This window comes from Ascaphus truei, chromosome 17 (genome assembly GCF_040206685.1).
Source record: "Ascaphus truei isolate aAscTru1 chromosome 17, aAscTru1.hap1, whole genome shotgun sequence".
In the NCBI taxonomy this organism is placed as follows: domain Eukaryota; kingdom Metazoa; phylum Chordata; class Amphibia; order Anura; family Ascaphidae; genus Ascaphus; species Ascaphus truei.
In genome coordinates, this window is record NC_134499.1 from 26,123,268 (window position 1) to 26,142,328 (window position 19,061).

Sequence of the window (19,061 nt, forward strand, 5' to 3'; positions counted from 1 at the left end):
GTTTTATAAGATAAACATGGTGAAAATCTGCCTACAACAGGGGTAGCCAACACCAGTCCTCAAGGGCCCCCAACAGGTCAGGTCGACAGGATATCCCTGCTTCAGTACAGGTGGCTCAATCTGTGTATTGTAGACCAGGGTTAGCCAACTCCATCCTCCAGGGCCACCAACAGGTCAAGTTGTCAGGAAATCTCTGCTTCAGCACAGGTGGCTCAATCAGTGGCTCAGCCTTCGACTGGTAAAAGGTCTTCGACTGAGCCACTAATTGAGCAACCTGTGCTGAAGCAGGGATATCCTGACAACCTGACCTGTTGGTGGCCTTTGAGGGTGGAGTTGGCTACCCCTGGTCTACAATAAGGTCCAAAATTTCTTCAATCCCTTGGAATCAGGTACAGTGTCCAACAGGTTTTTGAAGTGACCTTGACGCCTGCTGATACAAGCTCCCATACACTGGGCAGTATGTTCGAAACGGGCGGACTGGGGAAAAATCTCTCCCCTCCTTGAGATCACCTTCCGCTTCCCTCTCCAGGACACTTCTCCCCCCCCCTTACTCGCTTTTCCAAGCATCATTTTCCATTCTCAGCACTCTGCGTTCGGCCAATGCCCTTTCAGTCCCACCCAACTCCTGCGGGTTAATATTCAGGGTAGAGAATCCCAGGCCCCGGCTGGTTATGAATGAGGCAGTGTTTCGGGGGGGAATGAATGCAGAACGCAGTGACAGACAGGCTGTCCCCCTCACAGAAATCCCTGCCTTTGCTCCGCTCATAATACACGGAACACACAAACACAGCACTTCACTCTGGTCCTGGGCTACGGCGAATGTATAAAGGCTTCTCTCTCTCTCTTTTTTTCCCCTCCATCTCCGTCTTTATGTCGTTTCACTGTCTTCTTTAAATAGAGAATTCTGCTGCAGGGGCCGGGAGTTCGTTCCCTCGGCGGGGGTTACAAAGTGGATTACCGTTCATAGTCATGAATGGGTGGGAGGCGGCGGCAGCAGCAGCGCACAAGTTTGGGTCTGTTTCTTCGGTTACTGGTTTGGCGGGAATAAAAAGAAGACGGATTGTGTGCATTGGCACCCTGTGAAATTTAGTAAATATATAATTATGATGCTATGGGTCGTTAAGCAGCTAAAGTTTGAGGACAGTAGGAATGTTTATAGGTTTATTTACTGTAATGTACTCAAATGAAAATTTTAAGGGTAATTTAAATGAAGGGTAATTTAGTGAATCCACCCAAATGCGTTTCCTGGATTTTCTCTAATTTCCGCCTACACATAAATTTCGGGCGAGATTTGCACAGGGAGAGACGGCTCTCTCAGAGCAGCTCTCTCTGCAGCAGATACAACTCGCCGGGTTAGGCCTTTTCAGAGGGTCGTTAATCAGATCACCGGCTTATCACCCGTTTTGTGAATTTTGCTATCACAGGTAATCAAGGCTTTCTGATACCGTGATAGCAAAAAATGGCTATTTAAATGGCCCGGCGGTTTTTTTTTATGAACCTTTAGTGCATAGGCCCCTATATATTTTAATCTCACATAGAATTCTCCTCGAGGGATTGCTGCTTTAAATCAGTGTTCATATTACCACTAATAGAGCTGTCTGTGAGTTGGGTTACTGGCTCTGCGCTTCTTTAACCCAGGCTGTGCTCTAAAGCTATGTAATACGGCAGACATACATTTATAGGGGTTCATGTTAAAATGGACATGAGGCAAAAGGTGACACTGCGTGCTCATTTGCATGTCATTACCCAGAATCCCTGGCCGCAGTGGTAGCACTGTATGCTTAAGCCTCGTCGCCACTGCTCACGGCTGCGTGCGCGGCGTGAACAAGATACGGCCCTCTATGGGACCGGCTCCAGTCACCGCCTGCAGAGAGCGCGATGCGTGGCCACCTTTGCCAAAAGACAAGAAATGTGTATTTTGGTGCGGTGGCGGCCGAGTGCTGGCTACGTCCCGGCGGTGGTTCAGCCTATGAGGGTGAACCAGCCGCGTGATGTCATGGCCGCGCCCCCACCAAAAAGCCTGTCTTTGCTCCCCCTGCTCTTCTCAGGACGTGCGTCCCATCGCGACCCTAGGACCGCAGATCGTGGCTTAAACTAGTGAACGCGCCGCCAGGCGATCCGGCGCATGCGTGCACGCAGTGACTGGGGCCGCAGCCTAAGAGATAATGGTTGCAGACCTGTCTGAGATGTGAATGTGCTCACAAGTATTTGTTAGAAGCACTAAGAGACTCTGGCAGAGTGTTAGTGTTTAGCGGGTTTGAAATGTAGGATAGGTTTAACTCCTTCACTGCCAGAGCAATGAATTGCCGCCCCCAGTGGCAGCGCAGAGGGTTAAATGTCCAACCATGTCATCTGTACACGGCGACCGGTCAAACAGAATGTGGTTGGAATATAGTGCTACATACATCCGAAGAGAAAAATGCTGGCGTCAATTTATTTCCCATGTTCCCGCTATTAAACTTTGATTCATGTACAGGTCTGGGAACAAGCAGCTGCCCTCATGAGCTGGAGGCCACCGGAATAGCTGTTTGTTGTTTAAGTGAGAAGAGCCGCGACTCTTGTGTGAGAGCTCCTTGTTAACAAGAGCACACTGGCGCACAATTGGCTTCTTTGTATATTAGGAAAGAGGATGTATTTCCATTCTACACTGAATTTACTGTATACCTACCTACAATTCTCCCCATCAAACCTCCTTTGCTGATATAAGCCCCTACTGCAGTCAAGGGGTTAAGTCACTGTTGTTCTAAAGGGTTCCCTGCTATTTTCAAGTTATTTGAAAATTGTACCAAATACAGAAGAATTTACAATGCATCCGATCTCAGACGCGCTATTAGAGAGGGTTGGGGTTTGTTACAATGCATCTGATCTCAGACGTGCTATTAGAGAGGGTTGGGGTTCCTTACAATGTATCTGATCTCAGACGCGCTACTAGAGAAGGTTGGGGTTCCTTACAATGCATCTGATCTCAGACGCGCTATTAGAGAGGGTTGGGGTTTCCTTACAATGCATCTGATCACAGACGCGCTATTAGAGAGGGTTGGGGTTCCTTACAATGCATCTGATCTCAGACTCGCTATTAGAGAGGGTTGGGGTTCCTTACAATGCATCTGATCTCTCAGACGTGCTATTAGAGAGGGTTGGGGTTCCTTACAATGTATCTGATCTCAGACGCGCTATTAGAGAGGGTTGGGGTTCCTTACAATGCATCTGATCTCAGACTTGCTATTAAAGAGTGTTTGGGTTCCAATGCATCCGATCTCAGACGCGCTATTAGAGGGTTGGGGTTTCTGACAATGCATCTGATCCGCTCAGACGCGCTATTAGAGAGGGTTGGGGTTCCTTACAATGCATCTGATCTCAGACATGCTATAAGAGAGGGTTGGGGTTCCTTACAATGCATCTGATCTCAGACATGCAATTACAGAGGGTTGGGTTTCCTTACAATGCATCTGATTTCAGACGCGCTATTAGAGAGGGTTGGGGTTTCTGACAATGCATCTGATCTCAGACTCGCTATTAGAGAGGGTTGTGGGTTCCTTACAATGCATCTGATCTCAGATGCGCTATTAGAGAGGTTGGGGTTCCGCAGAATATCAAAATATAATCATAGGGTTCCTTAACCCCCAAAAAAGGTTGGAAACTACTGGGTTAAGCGACGAGTTATGGACTGTCGTGCTCCTCAATTGATTACATCAAGTGGAAAATGTATTCTCTAAAAATAGTTATGATTTTCATATGTAATTAAGTGATTTCCCTTTGGGATGAACAACAAGCAGTTTATGAAGCATCATCATTATAAAAAAATGTTTCAGTGTAATTATAGTAGACATGTGAATGACAACAACAAATGCAAAAAATACCTCACTCCTCTGCACGGAATATCACTCACTTATACTGTATTCACCATTACTTGTGCCCCTGGTTTAAACAGAGCCTCACGTTTGAAATTCAAGACACCACATTTCTCATAACTGACCCATTTTACTGCAGCAAGAGCCGGGCACGCACTGTAAATTGTAAGAGGCTATGCAAACATAATATACCCTATTTCCTCAATTCTAAGACGCACCTTTTTTTCGATTTTCACATGTCTGACATCGGGGTGCGTCTGAGAATCGATGTATTAAAAAAATTAAAATAAATAAAAAATTGTCTACAGTACTAGCCCCTTCTTTTCACTTATCATGTTTCAGGAGAGGTCCCATGTCAGCGGAGGACGAAGCGGGCGGCAGCGGCAGCGGCAGGAGAGGTCCCACGTCTGCAGATGGTTGAAGATGGGCAGTGGGCAGGTGTGCGGTGGCAGGACAGGTCCCAAGTCTGCAGGTGAATGAAGATAAGAAGACGGCGGGCGGCGGTGGCGGAAGGAGATCATAATAACAGGAGAGCAGAGCAGCACCGGAAGTTGACCGGTATCTAACTTCCGGTTACAGTGTGCACCTCCCAAGCCGTTCCCCTATGCCGCTCTGCTCCTGCTCGGGTCTCCTGCTATTATGATCTCCTGCCGCCGCCGCCACCGTACTCCTGCCCACTGTCTTCTTATCTTCATTCACCTGCAGACTTGGGACCTGTCCTGCCGCCACACATCCGCCGCACTCCCGACCGCTGTCCATCTTCAACCATCTGCAGACGTGGGACCTCTCCTGCCGATGCCGCCCGCTTCAGTCTCCGCTGACATGGGACATCTCCTGAAACATGGCAAGTGAAAAAGTAATTTTCTTGATTGTAAGGGCCAAATCGATGGTGCGTCTTACAATCGAGGAAATACGGTATATGTTTCTGGCTCAGTAGAGATGAGCACTTTGACGCTTTTACCCTTTTTAGTTTGACCAAAAAGTTTGTTCCGATCAAACAGTTCGCAACAAGTTCGCTTAACACTACAAACTCATTGGTCATTGCACGTTCCATGCATTGTAATTACTTTTGATTTTGATATTTGACCCCACCCCCCACAAATTAAAACATGTCGCTGCGAGGCTACTATTTCACAATTTAGCACATTTTGAACACTTTGGGCTGTCTCGCCAAAAGTCTAGATAGATGTTTTTTTCGAACTTCTGGAAAGTTTGCTGAAAACTGCGATGAAGAGAATGTCTGCACGTCTTTACCGCACTACCAATGGGAGTATGACTCGCACGGCAAAAATTACTATACACCTTTGATAGGAGTGTCCCAAGGTTAAGCCCCTATGGCAGGGGTTGGCCAACTCCCGTCCTCAAGAGCCACCAAGAGGTCAGGTTTTCAGGCTATCCCTGCTTCAGCACAGGTGACTCAATCAGTAGCTCAGTCTGAATGATTGAGCCACCTGTGCTGAAGCAGGGAAATCCTGAAAACCTGAGCTGTTGTTGACCCTTGATGACTGGAGTTGGCCACTCCTGCCATACAAATATGTAGGTTGGATGACGCCTCCATGCAGAACCCGGAAAATACATAAATCCCAACAATATATTCTCTGTACCTACCTGAAGACCCGTCCCTCACATAACTCCCCAAATATTATGTAACCCTTATTCTTTATTCTGTAAACTGTGGTTTAAAGGAGCAATCCATGGCAACTAATTTTGTGGTTGTGTATGTGTGTATATCTCAAATAAAAAGATCACTTGTGAGCACATTCACATGTCTTAGGCAGGTCTGCAGCCCTGCCTTTCACCATTATCACCCAGCATACAGTGTTTCCACTGCAGCAAGGGATTCTGGGAAATTACATGCAAATGAGCACACCGTGTCACCTTTTGCCTGAAAAAACATTGTTACATGGAGCCCATATAAGCTAATGCTCGCTGTTAACACAGCTTTAAAGCACAGCATGGGAATCAGATGCAAAGCCAGAGAAACCACTTCGCAGACATGTTTCAACCTTAATGGGTATCATCAGTGTGCAGTTGGTTGTACTGCTGGCTTTGCAATTTTCAAGGCTGTGGTTTTAAGTTATGGTGGGTGAAAAAGGCAACAAGAAACCTCCACCTTATGTGGTGGTAAACCCCACAGCCTTGAAAATTGCAAAGCCAGCAGTCCAACCAACTTCACACTGATGATACCCATTAAGGTTGAAACATGTCTGTTTCCTGCTAGCACGTCCCAGACCTGTTCCTGCTCCCCTGCCCAGTTCCCCTGTCCTGCTCCTGCCTTCCTGTTGCCGAACCTCTGCGTGTTGCCCATGACGATCCTGCTTGCCGCCTGCCACCGACCCCTGCTTGCCCACGACGATCCTGCTTGCTGCCTGCCACCGACCTCAGCCCGTGACCCCAACAATCTTTGCCTGCTCCCGTTGCTCCGGCCGCCGAGGTCCTACCCGCTCCTGGAGTCTCCCCCGTGACACATACATACATATACCGACCAAGCAAAAGAACCAAGCTCAGACCCAACACCATCTGTGAACATAAAGCAAAACCTAAATATAATTACACCTTTCCAATCCTTTACGCATCTTCTTGGGACCCCAGAACGTGAAGAGACTCTGAAAAGCATCTGAGAAAAATTACAACGGTAAACTGATACTTGGTAAATAACCTACAGAAACCTTATTAAATCCTTCTGCCAAGCAGCAACAACCTTGCTCATTCCAATGCTCAATTGGATTAAGAAGCCCTTGACAGATCAATAAATATGGTACTCACGAACTGGTCCCCAGTGAGAAGAGCCAATCACATTGTCTACTGTGTTTGTAACAGGCCAGTGAATGAAGAGTCCTGAATCAGACTGTCACAGACAATTTATTGTTCTTTTAGCGTGTTGGGATCTGGCTAATTACCAATTCCTCTTGTGGCAACATTGATTGTTTACTTCTCTTTCACTCTGACTGTGTACAAGAGGTGTCACAGACATTTGCTTCCAGTCTGCTGCATTAACCTTTTTGCTTCTGGATACACCAGCAAGCAGTTGTGCTGCTGTGATCATCCCTGCTGTGTATTGCAGGCCAGGCACAGAACAGGAAAGATGTAGGGCTGGGAAGGAGCTGGATGTGGTCTTTGGACTCTCAGCTGCTACTGGTCTAAAATGAACAGGAGCAAAGTGCCATTTCTTCACGCAAACTCACTTGTGAGTTAAGGCCATGTAAATATATATGGTACAGATGGTATAAATGCTTGCAACATGTTAAAATCATTTTATACTTTGTGATAGGTATTTTTTTTATAGCTGCCTAACTGGAGTTGCTACGTCCCTCTCTAATTTCCCTTCATAGGTATAACCGCAAAGAAGGTGTTACCTGAACGAGTGCTTCCTTGTGGCTCGCAAAGCATCGCTTAGCATTGCATTTGCAACACCTTGCAAGCCTCTGTTATGGGCCCATGGATTCATTCCTCTTTGCCGTACACTGACCAATACTGTCATAATGGGTATCAAGTGGAAAGAGTCCTGTAATCCAGGGCTCCCCAGCTTCTTACCCAAAGCGGCCGGATCAGAAAATATGTCGGAGTAGAAGAGTCGCAAGAATATTCTAATGTCATTTTGGACACATTTAAAGACTTACAAATGAATATACTTTTATAGACATTTATAACACCTGTACCGTAGATATTAACATATTAGATTACAAGTGAGTTTCCGTATTAACACATTGCATTTAGCGGCCTAAGGCCGAGGCTATACTAGGCGCAGAGGCGATTTGTGGCCTCGGGGAGGCGTGGCGCAGGCGTGGCCGTGACATCACGGAGTTGGTTCGCCCTCATTGGCTGAACCGCTCACGTGACCCGGCCGTCACGCGACAAAATCAAATATTTTTGACGCGAAAAAATCAGCCGGTGCTATCGCGCACGCTCGCTCTATGGCCGTCCTCATTGGGGTATGTCCTTTTGTTTGCAGCGTGTGCGCCGACGCACGCATCGTCACTCTCACCATGGCCGCGCCCTAAGCAACTACAATGTAACAAGCAGAAGCAGACAGTTCAGAGGTCCCTTCAAAGCCTCCTTTGGGCCCAAACCGGCTCATGGGTCAATGGGCCACAAGCTTAAGAACCTGCTGTAAACCAACATACCCTGTATTTGTATACGGAGGTTAACAGTTAACTATATATTTAGAATAAGAATGCTAAACTCTAGTAAACAAAGTGAAGATTAAACCACATGCTGGGTGACCTTCACAGGACATCAAGGACTGACCTTCTCTAACTGTTTATTTGGTGCTAGTAGATAAGAAGAGTGGGGCCATCTGAAGCGCCTTTGTTGCCTAAAGTGATTTGCTTTGAGATGTTTGGAAACACTGATGATGTTTTTTACTCACTCTGGCAGCTGGGAGGGGAGATAATTCCTCTGTAATGTAAAATGATGCCCCTGTGTCTTTAGTCATTATTATTCTTGCATGCGGCTGACAAAGTCCGCGGATCTTAAAGCAGCCGAACAGTAGAATCTCTGCTAAGTGCTGATCTGAAGAGCTTACATTCTAATCTTAAGCACCTGAGCTACAGGAAGATGTAGTGACTTATGCAAGGATGCAAGCAGCTGGCACTCTTTCTTGTTGGTCTTAGCCCCTCCATAAGTAAGACCCTTAACCCTTTCACCACATGCACAACTTAAGAAAATACTTTTTTTTCCCCTGGGATGTAACATCTTAAATTTAGTGACCCACTTGATGTTCACTTTAATAGCTAAGAGCTCAATCAACAATTGTTGTTATTGGCTTAAGCCTTAAGGCATTTATATGGCCTTGGTATTTTTAGGTTGACAATATCTGCTGAAGGTAAGCCAACTTCTGAATGTTTGCCCTAAGAATAGCAACTGATGTTTGGACAGGTCAAACCCACATCGGAAAACACAAGATATACATGGCTCTCAGACCCTCACGGACCTAGCCAAATTTGTCCGGGATATATCATTATATGATATTTGGAGACTGAAATATCAAAAAGAAAGGGAATAATTAGACCTTCTATTCATCAAGTCTACTCCAGAATTGACTATATATATTTGTAGCCCTTTCACTAGTGCCAGCGGTGGAGGGTTTTTGTCACTTTTTTTACTCAACATAACTTTTTTAATGTCTGGTTATACGCACGTACCAGCTTCACGATGCATAACCAGCAACCAGCCTCGCACTGATGAGACCCAAAAGGTTGAAAAGGCTGTCTGTGGGTATGGTTACTGGCTCTGCACTTCTTTAACCTAGGCTGTGCTGAAAAGCTGTGTAATGCGTCGGGCATAAGCATGTTAAAATGGATAAAAAGTAAAGAGAGACACACTGTGCTCATTTGCATGTCATTACCCAGAATCCCTCGCTGCACTGGAAGCACTGTTTGTGATAATGGGGAAAGACCGGGTTGCAGACCTGTCTGAGACATGCAAATGCACTTCAAGTGGTATTTTTATTTGCTGCTAGTGTCAGCGGTAACTTCCACTTCTATCCGTCCGATCACATGGTCAGAACACACATTTTTAATATGTTCTTTTAAAAATATAGCTCCCATAAGGATAAGACCCCATGGAGATTAAACGACTCTCTTCTACATAATCACTCAGTAACAGGTGAACTAAGGGAACATTTAAAGGGATTTTGTTGCCTTTAATAACACACCGGAGGTTTCCATGACAACTGTGGAAATCACACAAGGCGTACATACAGTACAGTATAAGGCAGGGGGGCGCAAACTTTTTTCCTGCGCCCCCCTGCCGGCGGTCCCCTCACTCCCGCGCTCCCCCTAACCCCCACTTACCTGTGCTCCGGTGTCATGACATCACGTTGCCATAGCAACGTGACGTCACATGACCTCGCGGCATCATTTTGACGCCGCGTTGCCATGGCGACGCAGGAAGGAAGCCGCCGGAGCCTAGGTAAGTAAAGGTTTACAGAGGCCCTGCAGCTCCCCCGGCACTTAATTTAAGTGCCTTTGGGAAGCGCGTGGGGCCTCTGTAATCCCCGCGCCCCCCCGCCGACAGTCTCGCGCCCCCAGTTTGCGCACCGCTGGTATAAGGTAACATTATTGTGACTTCTGCCCTAAGGAAGAAGCAAAGAGAAAATTACGTCTCTAAATGCTTAACAGTAAATGAAAATCTCATTTGTGATTGTGAGCACATTCACCTCTCAGACAGGTCTGCAACTCTGCTTTTTACCATTATCTCTTCGCATACAGTGCTTCCAATGCAGCCAGGGATTCTGGGAAATTACATGCAAATGAGCACACAGTGTCACCTTTTGCTTCATGTCCATTTTAACATGGATCCCTGTCACGTACGACACCCCTGCGAGCACGCGACCTGCATACGGGACAAGGGTTAATACTACGTCCGCAAGCCCCCCACTTTTCACCTCCGCAAAGGTCCCTAAAATGGACAATATCTCCGCTACGGAACAAGGGTTAATAGTCCGCTCGCAAGCCCCCCCACATTTCAGCACCGCAAAGATCCCTCAAATGAGTAACATCTCCCCTAAATCTGTCCCCACATATCACCTGACACGAACAGCACACAAGTGGGCACGCGACTTAGATATGCAATCAGGTTTAATACACATGGCTACTCTAGCCAACTCACCTTAAACCTGAGCAAGGTACCTCCTGTGAGTTAATATTAACCTCTTACTAAATTGTAATCATATCTATATGCTTCCACCACCTGGGATATACAAATAAAAATAAGATGTAAAATTAATATATTTGCCAGGGTCCCAGGTCCCTGTTTATTATAGAAAAACTATGCACTTTAACACACAAAAATCCGATGTAGCAAAATGTGTCTGAAAATGTAAATACTCTCCCCAGAGCGTAGAACAGTTCATGCAGAACCCAAAGCATCACTTATTAATTTATATATATATATATATATATATATATATATATATATATATATATATATATATATATATGCAAATACAACTGTATGTGGAGGGTTTTTGTCACTTTTTTTACTCACCATAACTTAACTCAGTATTATATATATATATATATATATATATATATATATATATATATATATATATAAATAAATATATATATATATATATATATATATATATATATAAATACAGTGCTTAGATTGCAGAAAAAGGATTACAATAACATACAATTACAATAAATGCAGAACAGTTTCTCAAAATGAAAGGATAAAACAGAAACAGAAAACCCCATACATTACGTTACCCAAATGCCATTGGTTTTCTCCCAGAGAGGTCACTGGCTCAGGAAGATGAGATATGTATGTACAGTATGTATGTATGTCTTTAGTTATATAGCGCCATTAATGTACATAGCGCTTCACAGCAGTAGTACACGTGACAATCATATAAATAACAAATAAGATAAATAACACATAAAGGGGAGAAGTGCTTCAGACAAAAGTACAATTTAGGAAAAGGAGTCCCTGCTCCGAAAAGCTTACAATCTAAGACATCATATGTTTGGTCCAAGCACACCTCTGTTGAAATCTGATTTTCATAATCTTTGCTAAGACTTAAATACATTCTTTCTCCATGGAAACAACAGAAATAGTGAATAGAAATAAGGTGAGCGCACTCTAACTTAAAAATGAAGAACTGCTCAGATTACTGAAGGTGGGCAGATATGCCAGAACACCCACAAATAGGGGATATGGGAAATATAAGCCAATATGGAAAATACTACTCACACAGCCTAGTGTGAGTGATGTACATCAATTGGTATCTTTGATGCAGGTTCGTGTAGATGTCCACTCTCCCGCGCTTGTCTTTTTAGAAATCCCCCAGTGGTGGATCCGGACAGGCTGGTATTCTTATCCCCTCGTCACAGCATGGGGCCCCTGTCAGGGAATGCACAGGGAGAGTGTATGGGAATATAATACGTAACAATTAATTAAAAAATAGCACACACACACTCACATATAGAGATATTGAAGAGATCCATGGCGTGTCCGCTCCCGCTGTGGTATCCGGTCACCCTCTCCACCGCGTCCGGTACTGCGTGAGAGCTTCCGGAGTAAACAGACAGGAGCGCACTTGCTACGGTGGTCTCTCAGGTCCTGGAATGTACAGATGATCGGAGCTACGCGTTTCGCCAGAAACGGCTTCCTCAGAGCCTGAGAGCCTAGATTGCGCACCCCTGCTCTAACCAACACGTGTCACTTCTCGTGGTCCATCCAGGACAGGCACCCCCCAATTAAGTTCTGTTTGAAGCAAGCACCCACCCATGACAAGCCTGAACCTGTCATAAACCCAAGTTGTACCTTTTTAACCCTTGAAGCACCAGATGGATTAAAATATATAATATCTCATGATATTATCATGACAGCCCCTATAAGCATATGCCTGCCGTATTTCACAGCTTTCCAGCATAGCCTAGGTTAAAGAAGTGCAGAGCCATTAACCCTACTCACAGACAGCTCCTTCGTCCTTTTGGGGCTTATCAGTGTGAGGTTGGTTATTCTGGCTATGGTGGGTAAAATCTAGTAATAATAATAATAATAATATTAGTCCAAGTATTTGACTTTGCTTTCCCTATTTAGTAACGGTGGGAAAATGACGGGATTTCTGCAGTTTAGAATTGGCTCTTTGTAAGTCTGTATTTTACATGTTGACTTAGGCTTGTCTTGCTAATATTGCAAGGGAAACATGCAACAGGAAAAGAAGTGGGTAGCATTTTAATGAGATCTCACAAAAGAGGTGTCAGTCGTCAGGCGGACTGCGGTTGACCTTAACACTGGGCACACCTGTTTAAAATTCACAGGGAGTCAGCAAGCCTTCACAATGGGTGGTGTCTCATGTAGCAGAAGCAGAAAGTGACACTGCAGTGGTAGCGACATCATGTAAACTGGCAATGAGATGCCATGACACGATTAACCTATTGGATGCCATTGCTTGCAATACAATGCAGGCCCGTCTGTCAAACAAGAGGTTAACAATACTTTGGTTTGGGAAAAATTACAAGATTTTAACAAAACTCAATCAAGTCAATGTTGATAAATAAATAACTTACTGGATGTTACGCCCTCTCCACCCCCCCTTCCTCCCCTCCCCCATCCCCTCTCCTCTCCATCAATAATTACATCTACACCCAACCTCTGCCTTTCAAACGCCAACAGAGAAACCACTATTGTTAATTTTATTGGGTATATGGGAGTGAGAACGGGCTCCTTAAGTAATGAACTTGGCGGCCTTATTTTAGGATTTGGGATTTATATTCCTTCCTGACATGGGATCAGGGGGGTTAAAGTTATAAAATGTACAGTTATTGTTACCAGAATATTAATTTTCAAGATGGATAACATTACTCCAATGCAATAAGTAAGAATACTGCCTTGGGTAAACTTGGTTCGGATTCCAGTGTCAGCTTGGGAAATCCACTTTCCCTCCCTGTGCCTCAGGTAGCCAAAATTAGATTGTAAACTATATTGGGGCAGGGACTCATTGTGTCTGTGATTGTACTTAGTGCAATGGTATTATTAATATTATATCGACTGTTGCATGAAAGATATAATAAACAACCAGCTTTGCTAAATAAAAAGTCGATGGGCAGGACACAGATGACCCTAATTATGCACTGCCATTTTCGCAAAATTCGAACAAAATTGCCAAAATTAGGGTCAGGGGTTACATTTTGTAGGGTAGGGGATTAGGGTAAATGGTTACGTTTTGTAGGGTATTAGGGTAAGGTAGGGTATTAAGTTAGGGGTTATGGGTAAGGGTTTTTTTTAGGGTAGGGGGTAGCGTTGGTTAAGACTAGGGTTTTTTAGGGTAAGGTTATAGATTTACCTTGGTGTTGAAGTGGCCGGTCGCCAGTGGACATTTGGTTGCGATTAAATGGCCGGGACCGAATGTCCTGGACCAGTATGGAGCACCACTATTTATCATTTAAAACCCCAAATGACCCTTTCTTTTTCCTTACTCACTTACATTTTATCCTTGTCATTCAACAAAAGCCTGCACAACTCATTGTAACTCATTCTGCAATGCATTTGCTGCCCCCTCTTGCACTGCAGGGGTCAAATGTCTACTGCAAACACTACTGCATTTTATTTACGATTTTTAAAAAATGTTTTTATCACTTACATAAAATGAAAAAGTACATCTCAATCAATCCCACAGAGCAAATAACAGATCAGATAATTAATATCAGTAGTATGTTAGGAGAGATAGGGAAATAGCAGGAGATATGGTGCACATGGCACATTCAGGGCATATCATGGTAATATTGACCAGTAGATTAGATTTGACACAGTTGCATTTTAAAAACTCAACTTGCTGTGGGAAGAACATGCTCACAGGAGATGGGGCGTGGCTATTACAACTCAGTAGGCGTGGCTATGCATATGTTAGGCGTGTCTATTACAATTTATGGGCGGGTTATGTCCTGTTGGGCGTGGTGATGGGCGTGGTTTCTGCCCATTGAGCCGCAGAGAGCAGAGAGGCAGCAGATTGAAATCTGAAGAGGGAAAGAGAAGGAGAAGGGAAGAGACAGGCAGAGTGATGCCAGCAAGCAGGGGTCTGAGACATCCCAAGTAATGCACAGAGAGACACCCTGTGCAGGGTAATGCACAGAGAGAGCCGGGAGAGATCCCAAGAGACAGGCAGAGAATAAGTGATCCTATGAGGAGGTTGGGAGAACCCTGCAGGGCCAATATGGGATCCAGATAGGAGACACCAAGGGCAACTGATCCCAGGAAATAAGAGCAACAGATCCCAGGAAATGCAGGTTCCATGGTTTGGAGAGAGAGAGAGAGACTGCAGGAGCATCAGGCAGACTGAGACATCCTAGGAGCTGGAGAGAGACAGCAGTCAGACTGTGCTGATCCGGAGACCCCCCAGGGTGTTGAGTTGACACCGCGTACGGTTGGGTGTTGATGCGAGTGCCACCAGGGCACCCCACCCCGTTGGGCAGTGCCAATAACCAAGAGCGACCTTGTGGATTAATGGGTTTGAGATTGTGAACCAGGATCTGGGAAGAGGGGGACTTGGTCCCACAGCAGCAGCAGGTAAGATTGTGACCTCGGATATCTGGTTTAATAAACATAGGTGATGATAAACTGCAGCAGGGGTGGTTTCTGTATTTAGCACATTCATTGATAAAAAAAAAAAAAGTGGCTGTGCTCTTCCTGATCCAGTATCCTGGCATTGAAGAGTTTTGGTAAGCAGGCTTGGCACTTGGTGTTGCCATCTTCTCACTAGACATACCTTTTACTACACTCACCGTTATGTTTGCACACAGTACTTGCTCTGTGATGAATGTGCCTGCATTATAAGGTCTTGAGTTCTAAACTAAAAGAGTGAGACTTGTCTACCCTCATACACGCGAGTGGAGCTACTCAGCAAACCTCAGTGGGTGATCAGTGTCCCATGTGATTGGGGATATGCCTTTTTGTTTGGGTGTAAACAGTTGAATTATTTTTGCAATTTTTTTGTAAGACAATCAGGAGGTCCCAGAAATGTTTACAGGGGTCATACACAATTGGGTTAAAATCCATTGATACATCTGATGTGTTGAAGATGCAAAATAAAGATTACGACTGGTGGGAAAGAAACAAATAGTGACCTTTTCTTATAGACATGTAAAGTATACAAGTATAACTAACAAGTCATTTGCACAAAACACTTGCAGTTTGAGTATTGGATATTTCTAAATATTAATGACTTCCATCCTCTATCCCCATCCAGTGCTCAGATTTACATCCAACCTCTTGATAACATCCTAGTGCAATTGAGCACATAGCCATAGGCATTGCATATTGGCTGCACTGATTTGTATTAATCACCATACGACCTGTGAGCATTGTTCTGCAAAAGGTACAGGAGGAAGGCATGGCTTTACAGTCTCATTACAGGAATGTCATTTGTTTTTGTTTTTTGTTCTGAGAGATTGGTTATTACATGTTGTGAACTGAGAATGGGAGGGAAGCTCTTATCCAGGATTTACTTTACTGGACTTAAACGAAAGTGTTGATATATTGTAGTATATTCTGTTTTATTGTTGTCTGGGAATCCACTGGTTTAGTAAATACATGAATGTGATGCAATCTAGGGTTTGAAGAATGCTTGGTGGTGTTACCTATTGTTACACCCCTTTCCATTCACTGCTGTGCACCCTTACCCTACTGTGCATCATTCTAAGATATTGTGTGGGCTGGTGACATATTTAATTACCCAACTTACTTCAAAGTCAATTTCAGTGAGAGCTGCAACTTAATTTTGTAGCTGAATTTATTAGGCTTGACTGGAGGAGCTCACAGTGTATTTGGTTACACTGTGAATTGGAGAATTGCCCTTGAATGATCTTGGTCAGCTTGGAGAGAGAACAATAAATCAAGTGGAATGTAACTAACCCATCAGTGCTGGACAACCCTATGCTACAGGAGCTACCATCACTGAAGGGTTTAATTCAGAACTCTGATTGCAAAGCCATACCACTAATTATTTGACAAACCGAATTAAGATATTAGGGTAGGCAAGAATATTCCAAATGCCTTTGTCTCCAGGTTTGTGGAGTTGAGTATGAATGATAGGACTGTCAGTCAACATTATTTCTGTTTGGGCATGGTTGAAATGAGGATGTTGACTTGCATCCATCCCAACAATCCATTTTAACCCCTTTAGCACGGCTGGGATTTCCAAGCTGATCGTCCACCCCAATAATGGAAAGCGCACACTTCGTATTGAGCATTTACATCTGGCTCAGTGGTTCCCTTTACATTATGTTTGGCCATATGGAAAATGTGTCCGATTTAGAAGTGGAGAAGCTTTGTGGAAGAGAGCACCCATCAGCATGTGAAGGTCATACAGGAAAGCAACTCGCTGCCACCATAAAAAAAAATGAAGACTAAAATCCTACAGAAATAATGAAAGGTGAATGTATTAAATAACTTGGAATTAATCAACTTCAGGCCTTGTCGTAGCTGACATGATGAGTGTGCCTTGCTACGTTTGCATACTTAGTCGCACAATGCTTGTGATTTGCAAAACAAATCTGACATATATTAAGACTTAACTAGAGTTTCTGGCTCACATGAATCGCAAGAACAAAACTGGGTGTCAGCGCAGCAAGTTATGTCTAAATGCTACTTATTAAATGCCCACGCACTGTAATGTAATGTTGCACAAAGTGGCTGTTGACACCCAGTAGAGGAAATTTCCTTGTTAATGCTCAAATGAGCCTAGATTAAATGACCCATAGGAATGTACCTCTGAATCTCTGTTGCACTTTCCTGTTATAAAATTGTCTACCCACAACCATTTGAATACTTTAAGGCCACCACATTTTCTCTTCAGTTGCCTGGTTCTTTTTTTTTGTAATGGCTTCTCTATTTTATGCTATATGTCTGATATCAAGAAAGATCAATCATTTTTAAACTTTAGGAGGGAGTGCTGGACCGATGGGGGGGAGACGAGCCATGTAGCTTCCTTCTGCAATGATATAAATCACCAGATCAGTAGGGGGTTGTGTGACAAAGGAACACAGGGGCCCTTTTCTCAGGTCCATGTGAGTAATGTTGCATGTGAAGTATCACCAGTTAATAGAAATATGGACGGACATCCTGTAACCAAACCACACAGTGCTCATATGTTTTGTTGCAGCGGTTTATCTGCCTCTAATATGAGTTGGGCTATAGAGGTCTCTGCATTAAAAGAGATGCTTCATCAGCTTCATCGTGGGCAAGAGAGAAAAGGAGGCATGGGATCTGCCTTTGTTCCTATTGTTAAAGGGCCGTGAATGAGCTGTGAAGTTGGGGGATGGTATTTATCATCTATTCAGCCTCACAGTAACAGCTGCTGTTTGAATGCCTTATCTGAGGCAGTTCCATGGGGGAAAAGGCGAAGGGCTGGAGGAGTCCTGGATGGGGCAATGAGCTGCAAAAAAGACACCGGGGTAGATTTGTCATTTGTAATGCCTCTTCTTAGAAACTGCCACCACATTTGACGTTGGATGTCCTACATGACACCTGCTAAAGGCTGCAGCTTTGCTGGCTCTTGGTGGTAAATTGGTGATGGATATAACTCCTTCATTGCACATTTAAGCATTGCTGGCCCATTGAGCATGGAAGGGGTTAACCTTGGTATTTGTTCAGATTGTCTCTTTGACCTTATGCCCCCCTGTACTTTTCCCTGTTTCCCAGGGGACATCTTGTGTGTGTATAGTACTGTGCTGGTGCTTGAAACATTAATAAGCTCCAATGTTTTCCAGATTAGTAAGGCAGCTTTGGTACACTACTTTTTCCCTCCAAGATAATCAATAGTTTTTTCCCCCCCTTTTTGTTATACTTACATCTCATTTCCTTTTTAAATCATATGCATAAACTGCATGTTTAATAAGCTTTTAAGGCAGGTGTGTTTTTATAGTGCTGTTTTGTGATGAGACTGCTTTGAGTACATTCAAGGCAACATAACTTTCCTAATTGCACACACAGCAAGCTACTGTCAGTATATACTGAGCTATGTATAGTAAAAAAAAAAAAACAATTAAATCCAGCCCCAAAAGAACTTGCAATCTTTTATAATGTATGAGGCATAGTCAGACACGGGGATTAACCACTGGGCCTAAAAACAAGGTCTTCCACTTCAAAGACCAGTAGCTGTACCACTTGAGAAGTCATCCACCACATTCCGACATGTTCAATATAGCCAAAGGGATACCTCACAGTTAATGGTGCTCTAACTTCCAGTCCCTCCAGTGAAAGATAATTCATCCTCAACTGAGCATTACTCCACTTCTCACCATATTGACCATGGAGTCAGGAACAACTCAGAGTGCAGCCCCACATAGAACCCGAGTGGATTGATGGCTGGGCTAGGTTTAATAGGTTCAATCTTGGTCATTGCTCCATGTATTTGAAGAAAAAAATAGCACGGAAGAGGTCAACTTAATTGTGTTGGGTGGGTGGGTGGCTCTTCCCTCTGTAGAGTACGTGCACCAGTCACACGAGCTGGCATGAAAAGCTTGGCCCTGGTACTGACCAGGATGACAATAGCCAACATTTGGTCCCTACCCTAAGATCATCTGAGCTGTGAGCATTCTGAATACCCGGAGGCCCTGCATTTAATACAGAGGCGCTTAGGTCACCGGAGCGCGGCCCTTCTGAAACAATCCCTCGGTTTCCATTTCCCTGCTAAGAATCCGGAGTATTTCCCGCACACCTCTCGACTCGGAGGTCACATTCCTTCCTGCAATTAACCTG

The 19,061-nt window shown here is 44.3% G+C and overlaps 2 protein-coding genes across 5 annotated transcripts in view; one reads left to right on the forward strand and one right to left on the reverse strand.

Annotated features, from left to right (window-relative positions):
* The window catches only part of LOC142468155 (mitogen-activated protein kinase 12-like), a 72,481-nt gene extending 58,404 nt beyond the window's left edge, over positions 1-14,077 (reverse strand). Inside the window, exons 1-2 of the mRNA XM_075574344.1 lie at positions 13,948-14,077; positions 11,553-11,702 (exon numbers count right to left, since the gene is read on the reverse strand). The gene's annotated coding sequence lies outside the window, so the exon portion shown is untranslated. The remainder of the gene's footprint in view (positions 1-11,552; positions 11,703-13,947) is intronic.
* Positions 14,078-14,283: 206 nt separating this feature from the next.
* Positions 14,284-19,061, forward strand: part of PLXNB1 (plexin B1) — a 111,555-nt gene continuing 106,777 nt past the window's right edge. For all 4 annotated transcript variants that reach the window (XM_075574350.1, XM_075574349.1, XM_075574348.1 and 1 more), the window contains exon 1: positions 14,284-14,870. The gene's annotated coding sequence lies outside the window, so the exon portion shown is untranslated. The remainder of the gene's footprint in view (positions 14,871-19,061) is intronic.